This window comes from Ranitomeya imitator, chromosome 8 (genome assembly GCF_032444005.1).
Source record: "Ranitomeya imitator isolate aRanImi1 chromosome 8, aRanImi1.pri, whole genome shotgun sequence".
Classification (NCBI taxonomy): Eukaryota; Metazoa; Chordata; class Amphibia; order Anura; family Dendrobatidae; genus Ranitomeya; species Ranitomeya imitator.
The window spans coordinates 17948508-17957558 of record NC_091289.1 but is presented as its reverse complement, the minus strand read 5'-3'; positions in this window follow the sequence as shown (position 1 = coordinate 17957558).

Sequence of the window (9051 nt, the reverse complement as noted above, 5' to 3'; positions counted from 1 at the left end):
GCCACACATCGTAACCGTCGTGCGACGGTTGCGCCGTGTTGTGGCGGACCGCTGGGAGCAAAAAACGTTAAATGTAACGTTTTTTGCTGCCGACGGATCGCTTTTTCCGACCGCGCATGCGCGGCCGGAACTCCGCCCCCACCTCCCCGCACCTCACAATGGGGCAGCGGATGCGCCGGAGAAATGCATCCGCTGCCCCCGTCGTGCGGCGCATCAAACGCTAGCGTCGGAATCTCTGCCCGACGCATTGCGACGGGGAGATTCCGACCCTAGTGTGAAAGTAGCCTAACTCCATAGACAGCTAATGACATCGGTGGTGCTGCACATGCTCAGTAACACTTTATTTACAAACCGGACTTAGAGCCTCTCATTCACAGAATCTGTGGGTCCGTGAAACCCCAGCAATCCTACATTTACCATCTGTTCTGGAGTTATTACAAGTGGCCATCCCCTTTAAATTAACCCTTTATTGTTTAGTTCTGAACCCCTTATAGATTCTTTTTTTTTTTTTTTTTTTTAGGCGATGTGCATATGTGCCGGAATGGGCATGAAAGGGGCAGGGTTCTGCAAAACCGTGCCCAAAACTAGCTTTTTTGTAGCATCCTGGGGGCAGGGCTTAAAGTGTAACTGTCCTTTCCGGAGAACTTGCTGTAAAATGTCTGTGTCTTGTCTCCAGCTCCTTTCCATAGAATTTTCTGAGCATCATCTGTCATCTCCTATCTCAGTAATGGGGAAATCTTTATCACTGACTACATTTTACAAAGTGAAAGTTCGGTCCAGAAGGAGAAAGAAGCAGATTTCTCTGATAAGATAGATCACAATTTTTTTTATTTTCACGTGTACTATTGATTTATGAAATAAAATTTAATCCGACCGTCGCACTTTAAATGTTCCAAATTTGGTTGTCTTGTCGCTTCTTAGGTTTTATTATCTCTTTTGACTTCAGCCATCACCCAAATATCCATGTGGTGCACCCCACCCCCCAGGGCTCCATATTATTTCCGTCATTATGGGTAATACTACTTAGCATGTTGCCTTTTTTTGTTTGTTTATTTTTCATTATGACATATGTGCATTCTATTATACTGGAACTGTCAAATCTGCCTTGTGACTTCCTGAGGAATCTCCGTATTGATGGTTTATGTCTCCCAAGGAGACAATGAAGAAGAAAATATGTACAGTCATCATTTACAGGCGGACGGGACGGCCGGATAACGCACATTGCTGGCTAGTGTGTTGTTCTCCAGCAGTCTGCAGCATGGCAGCTCCCCGGCTGTTGTGACCTTACCACTCCCGGGGCATGCTGGGAGATGTCAGGTCACAACAGCTGATGGCAGACCAGTGAGGTAGCATGGGGAGACTGTTCTGTGGATGGATGGGGGCGCAGAGAATGACTGCTCCCAAATTTGTGCGGTTTATTAACACTTTAAATGTCTGATTTTTTTTTTTTTTTTCAAATTATTTGCTAATTTTTCCAATATCTCTCATGTGTAACATTAAGTTTGAGAATAAAGAAGGTAAAACAATTCTTGATGTCGTCATGTTCTTATCTGCTTATTTTAGGGATTGGGACAGAGAGATTGGGTGGGACAACCAAAACCCACTTTAGGCTACGTTCACATTTGCGTTGTGCGATGTTGTGTCGGAGACGCAACGCACAACGCCGAATTTTGGACGCAAAAAAAATGCAACTTGCTGCGTCCTCTGCGCCCTACGCTTGCGGCAAAAAAAACGCATGCGTCGCAAAACGCAGCACAACGCATGTCCATGCGCCCCCCATGTTAAATATAGGGGCGCATGACGCATGCGTCGCCGCGGTTGCACCCGACGCAACGCAAATGTGAACGTAGCCTTATTGTGGCTTCTCCCCCAGTGCAGAGTGGATATGCTGAAAGGGAATTGCAATATTACGTAGCGCCAGTTGTGCCAAGTTCAGGAACTCTCTTTACCATCTAAAGCCGCCGCCATTTTTTATTGCTTTGATTTATGGGCTTAACCGCGTGGTCCAGGTCTGGACCAAAATCCACAAAATGGCCCTGAAATTGGCAACCTTATACATATGCCTATGAGGCTGTAGCATTCGGGCGATAAAACCCATGGCAGGTCTGTAATAATTTACTTCTCATTGCCGAGGTTACCGACCACCTCTGCAGTTCTGACAGAGGTGGCTAGTTTCTAGGCAAGGAGTGCGTGTCTGCAAGCTTCGCTCTGCAGCTGGCCGGACCCTTCTCCGATGTAAAGTTGACTCTGCTTGCAACAAGGAAGAGCGCTCAGTACTGATCATCGGCTCCCCCATGCCACCGTCCCGAGCTGTCAATCTTAAGGAGGCAAGAAGGCAGACGAGGGAGTGATGCTGCCCTGCAGATAGATGACGCGCCAACTCCTTTAATTCTTTGCGCAGAATTCAGCACTGGAAAGAAATTATTAAATCTGTAGCAAATACACACAGATACATTTTTTTTTTTTCCAGCAGGTTTTGCAGCAGATATGTTGCGAAACAAATCTTCACCAAATACGCAACGTGTGAACTTATTACCAAGGTTGAATTCGCAATCTGTTAAATTCATCCGAATGGGGTTGTGTCATAGGAATGGGACAGATGCCGAACTTTCCGCAGCAAATATCCTGAAGCTACGCTCACTTGTTGCCTATTTGGTGTAGATTTTTATATCTGTAGTAAAATCAGAACCTGTTCCATTCATATTTTGTTACGGATTTAGCGCAGATCTCACCTTGTCTATTTTATAGGGCGAGATCTGCGCTAAATCTGCAGTAAGAATTGACTCATAGCAGATTTACGCGCGGAAAATATCTACGTTGCTGGTGCTGTATTACGCTGCAGAATTTCTGCACTTAAATCTGCACAGAAAATCTGCTCCGTAAACGCAATGAGCGAACAGCATTTCTGCATCTGAAATCTGTGCGTCATTTCCCACATTATTCTTGCATTTTTATTGCCATAAAACCGTAGATCCTAACTTGTCCGATGTTTTACACGCAGCCATAGACTTTCATGGGTGCACTCGATCCGATGGTCAGATGTACCCGCAGCACTGATAAAACATTGCATAGCACTCGGCTGCGTTATACGCTCGTGTGAGCGAACTCTAAGGCTACGTTCACATTAGCGTTGTGCGGTGCAGCGTCGGGCGCAGCCGTGGCAACGCATGCGTCCCTATATTTAACATGGAGGCGCATGGACATGCGTTGTCTTGCGTTTTTTGACGCATGCGTCATTTTGGCACAACTGTCAGGGCGCAGAGGACGCTGCATGATGCAGTTTTTTCTGCGCCAAAAATCATGCAAAAAATGAACGCATGCGTCACAAAACGCTGCGTTGTGCATGCGTTTTGCATGCGTTGCCGACGCTGCGCCGCACAACGCTAATGTGAACGTAGACTAACTCGCTCTTTTCTCTGCGATGTGCAGTCACTGATCAACAGTTCCCCCTCGGGTGGGGTAGGGGGTGCCAGCATGTTTGTGCCTAGCACATACAGTCATTTAATGAACCCATTTTTCTCTGTTTTTGAAGTCTGGCCTGACCAGGATTCGAACTCCCAACCTGTAGCATTGTACTGGCACATAGAGCTACATCTTTATATACCAGTGTATTTCTATATACCTGTATTTTAGGGGTAAAATAAAAGTCACAGACTTTTTTTGTTGTTGTTGTTCCTATAATATTACTAAAAAAAAACAATTACAATAATGTCATTTTAAATAGACTTTAAGATAAATATTCCAAATTGACAAATAACACAAACATATTTGGTGTTCCTGTAATTGTAAAAACTTGCACAAAATAGCAATCGGAATATTTATGAAGATCAGAAAATGGTGAAAAAAAAATCTGTTGCGACTAAATGTTTTTCTCCCCATTTAAACGTAAAAAAATGCATGAAAAAAAAACGCACTTTGCTTTTTTAAGTGTAGAATCAAACTTAATAAATTCAGCCGTGGTATAGTCCTCCCAAAAAAATGTCAACTCCTATAGGACTAAAACATAACTTTTACTAAACCGATTAAAATAGGTACAAAAAGTGCAAGGTGCAGACTAACAGACAAACAAACACATGTACGCTGCGCTACAGATATAACTCATGGAGTCTCAATACAACATCAAACGCAGCATACCCCAATATCCTCTACCATACTCCAGAAAGCCCTCAGGCACGGGTTAGAGGACACAATAGGTATAGAACACGGGTATATGACACCCCTCTCTACGTCCGCACTTTATAGGGTGAAAAGAACCGGATACACTGATAACCCATATACAGAGTGCTATGGACGGATGTTGGCGTCGGCTGGATAATGTACATGCAAGGAACCCCGTAATCACCCCCTGATGAGGATTTACCGAAACGCGTCGGGAGAGGAGGGGATAGTGTCCACCGCCAGATAAAGTACCGAACAAGGAGTTAATATACGGTTCCGGGCGGGTGAGACCGTTCTGTATTTTCTATTACCAGTCTTACTATCATTGGACAGGCACTCTAATTAGGGTAACACGCTAGTGGTGGGCTTAAATGCCAAGTAAGTTGTGTTATAGAGTGTTTACTGTTCGCAACCTCCGTCCATAGCACTCTGTATATGGGTTATCAGTGTATCCGGTTCTTTTCACCCTATAAAGTGCGGACGTAGAGAGGGGTGTCATATACCCGTGTTCTATACCTATTGTGTCCTCTAACCCGTGCCTGAGGGCTTTCTGGAGTATGGTAGAGGATATTGGGGTATGCTGCGTTTGATGTTGTATTGAGACTCCATGAGTTATATCTGTAGCGCAGCGTACATGTGTTTGTTTGTCTGTTAGTCTGCACCTTGCACTCTTTGTACCTATTTTAATCGGTTTAGTAAAAGTTATGTTTTAGTCCTATAGGAGTTGACGTAGAATCAAACTTGTCTACTCTAGAAAAAAAAAAAAAAGTAAAAAACTCTGTTTCAAATCTACACCAAAAAAAGCATCAAATAAGGTGGAGAAATAATAGAAAGTGCAGCAAAGATGCAATAATCCGAGACGATTGTTATTGCGTAGTTTGACGCAGACACCTGCAGATAAAAAGCAGCAGTGAGGATGAGGATTCACAAGTCTGCGGTCACGTAAAGTGACCGCAGACTTGAGCCCCAAGTGTGGACAGGCCCTTTAAGGTTATGTTCACACAGAGTTTTTTTTGAGGCGTTCAAAAAAACCTCACGTGTTTCAAGCAGAAACCACATCTGGAAATGCTTTTTTGGGGGGAGGGAGCATTTGTCTTTTTCTGAAGTGGTTATGAAAAATTTTAGGAGTCTTTTTTTTTTCTTTTTCTGAAGTAATTCGAATACTGAAAATCGTCTAGTAGTTTGAAGCAGATTCCATCAGGAGCCGCTTCAGAGAAGTGACCTGGACTTTTTTTCTCCATCAGGTATTTTTCAAAATCTTTGGAGGGGAAAAAAAAAACACTCCAAAAAAATGGACAAAAAACTGGATTTCCTATAGAAATAAATGGAAGGAATTTTCCAAGTGTTTTTGAAGCAGTTTTTGAGAAGAATTTTCTGGAGGATCCGTTAAAAAAAAAAAAAATCCTCAAAACAGCTGAGTTTAGACCAGCAGATGCAAAATTGACCATTTTTCATCCAGAAACAGGCAATTTTTTTTTTCATATTTCTTTCTCCTATATGAATAGGAGCAAAACAATTTCCTATGTTAATAACTGTAATAAATCTGTGAAAAAGAATACGACACACGGATGGTAAACCCATATATGATCCATTTTTTTTTTGGTCTTATAAGGGGTTGGTCTCATCTACAAAACCGATCACAGTAGTACATGCTATTTTTTTAACATCCGGACCACCGATCCATGTGTAGAATAATGTGAACCATCACATTGACTTGCGTTGGTCCGTGTTCGGTCCTTTTACTAGCAGTTTTGGGTACTGACAGCAAACGGACGCTCATCTGAATGAGCCCAAACTCTGTGGGAATGTCGGCAACAAATCCTTTCTATCCTGTAAATTTCTTGGTGCCACCGCCATGGATCTGACTTGTCATTCCAGCAATCCCTCGGGTGATCGATTGGATTTACCGCAGATCTGGAGAATTTTGGGACATCACCTTGGACTCTTTATCATGTTCCTAAAAGCATTCCTGACCGACCATTATTCAGATGAAACAGGCACTGCAATTAGGGAATCCTGCTGCCATGGAGAGGGGGTATCTCGTCTGTACAATGCTCGGCAGGTGACCATCACATCCACATGATGCCAGGACCAGAGGTTTGCTGGGAGAACATTGTCCCATCACCCTGCCTCGGCTGGTTTGTCTTCTTTCCATAGTGCATCCTGTTGCCATCTCTTCCCCAGGTACTCTCCACAAGGAGAAACGGTCCCCATTAAATCTCCAATCAGAGGTTTCTCACCGAGCCAAATCATACCTCCTACTTTGCTCTGATGAGGGGCGTACTCCCCTGAAACAAGTGTCTGCAAAGTTCGTATCTGGCTTAGCTTTAATCCTAAATCATGTGGCAAGGCTCGTTAAAGCGTCGATATTGACATTTAGGATTTCTATATCCAATAGGAGTTCTTGTCCTCTTCCTCTCTGAAGAGGACATTTGCGTATTTAATTCCCCAGGTAAGTGACACACATGCACCTGGCCGCCCTCTATTTCTTCACGGTCCAGTTTTGATGCTCGCATACCGTCGTAGGTGGTTTTCCAATCTCATAAAGTGATGCCATATCTCAATGACTAGTGGAAGTCAATCTCTATCAACCCCACCTATCCAGAAAATAAAGGGGCCCATGTACTGGTGTCCTCTTACTGCTGGAGCAGAAGATATGAAGAATTAAAAAGAGTCACAGATACAAACACTGGTCCGTGCTGCTGCTCTCTAGTAAGTATTTATCTCACCCTGGTGCAGTATCTACAGCTACACTGCTCAGTACTGCAATATAATGTCCTCCATGCTGCTGCTTCTGAAAGCGTGAATCGGCGTAGTCTTCCTTGTGTTACTGCAGTCTCTTCCTTGTTAACAGGAAGCGGCTGCAACCAGAGACAACAACACCCGAGTCAGGTGTAAGTATAAGGGGTTTTCCAAAATTTAACCAGTTGCAAAGGCCTAAATAAACAAGTCATGTAGCTGATTTCATAATATGCAGATGCAAAGGAAAAAAGTAAATAATTGGTGAATTTGCTATGTTATCTAACCAGAAAATCCCAGGTAACATCATTAGGTGAAAGCATACAAAGAGGAGTAATAGGACATACAAAATGGCGACCACTCTAACAAAGTGCTACATAGACCCCGGAGAGCAGGAGTCTCATGTCTGTGTGTGCTGTGTATGGGGGGCATCATAGCAGATAGTCTCCAGAGACTAGAGACGGAGCCTGCAGTGGGGAGAGGGGCCGGTTCTGTGTGGTACTGTTAGGGCCCGGGCACACGGCTGTATAAAGCGGACGCAGACCGGGACGTAGTGCACAGACTGGCCGGTGGCTCTCCCGACCTGAGCGTGATGGCTTCATGTATTTCTATGCAGCAGTAACGCTCGGATTGGGAAAGTGCCGCCGGACCGTGCACGGCACTCTCATCTTGCTCCCATTTAGTCTATGTGCACACGTTGTGGATTTTGCTGCGGATCCGCAGTTTTCCATGCGGTTTACAGTACCATGTAAACCTATGGAAAACCAAATCCGCAGTGCCCATGGTGCGGAAAATACCGTGCAGAAACGTTCTGTTGTATTTTCCGCAGCATGTCAATTCTTAGTGCGGATTCCGCAGTTCCGCAGCGGTTTACACCTGCTCCACAATAGGAATCCGCAGGTGTAAAACCGCAGGTGAAATCCGCACAAAAACAGCAGGAATTTGGCAGTAAATCGCAGTGCGTTTTACCTGCGGATTTTTCAAAAACGGTGCGGAAAAATCCGCACACAAATCCGCAACGTGTGCACATAGCCTTACACGACCGTCTGACTACGCCATAACTCTGCCCCTTTCACTGAGTTGCAATGCCAGACACAACCCGTTGATAGGTGTGGTGCTGTTTTTTGAAAGAACGTAGCCTTCGTGTTCTACTCCTGGAAAAGCCCTTTTAGGCTACGTTCACATTTGCGTTGTGCGCCGCTGCGTCGGCGACGCAACGCACAACGCAAATAAAAACGCACCAAAACGCACGCAAAAACGCTGCGTTTTGCGACGCGTGCGTCGTTTTTTGCAGAAATTTGGACGCAAGAAAAATGCAACTTCTTGCGTTTTCTGCGCCCGACGCTTGCGGCAAAAAAAATGCATGCGTCGCACAACGCAGCACAACGCATGTCCATGCGTCCCCCATGTTAAATATAGGGGAGCATGACGCATGCGTCGCCGCAGCGTTTCCTGACGCTGCGTCGGGAAACGCTAATGTGAACGTAGCCTAAGTGCAGCTAATTACGTCTGACATGTAGCAAGCAGAGAGCTTGACGTTTTGAGATAGTGAGTACACTCTGGCTCATATTGTCAGAAACCCCTTTAATACCCTCAGATTTTACTTTTCTGGGGAGAAACATAAGGCTTAATTGACTGCAAGCAAAATTTTCTTTATTGTCTATAGCAACCAATAGCAGCTCAGCTTTCATTTTACCAGAGCACTATACAAAATGACAGGTGGGCTATTATTGGTTGGCACTATAGGAAATGAAAGCTAAGCTGTGATTGGTTGGCACTCTACAAAATGAAAGCTGGGTTGTGATTGGTTGGCACTCTACAAAATGAAAGCTGGGTTGTGATTGGTTGGCACTGGACGAAATGAAAGCTGAGCTGTGATTGGTTGTTGACACTCCACGAAATGAAAGCTGGACTGTGATTAGTTGGCAGAGTATACCAAAGTAAAGCTGCGCTCTCATCGGTTGCTATATGCAACAAAGAGTGTTCATTTCTCAAGAGAACCATAAGAGTCTGCACAAAGTATCCACATAGTTAGAAATGCTGAGCGTTGTCGTATTCCCACAACCATTACCAAGATCCACTGACTGTGAGAAACAGAGAGAAAAAACAGCATTACCAGCAGTTCAATCATCCTGACGTCATTTTAAAACCCAC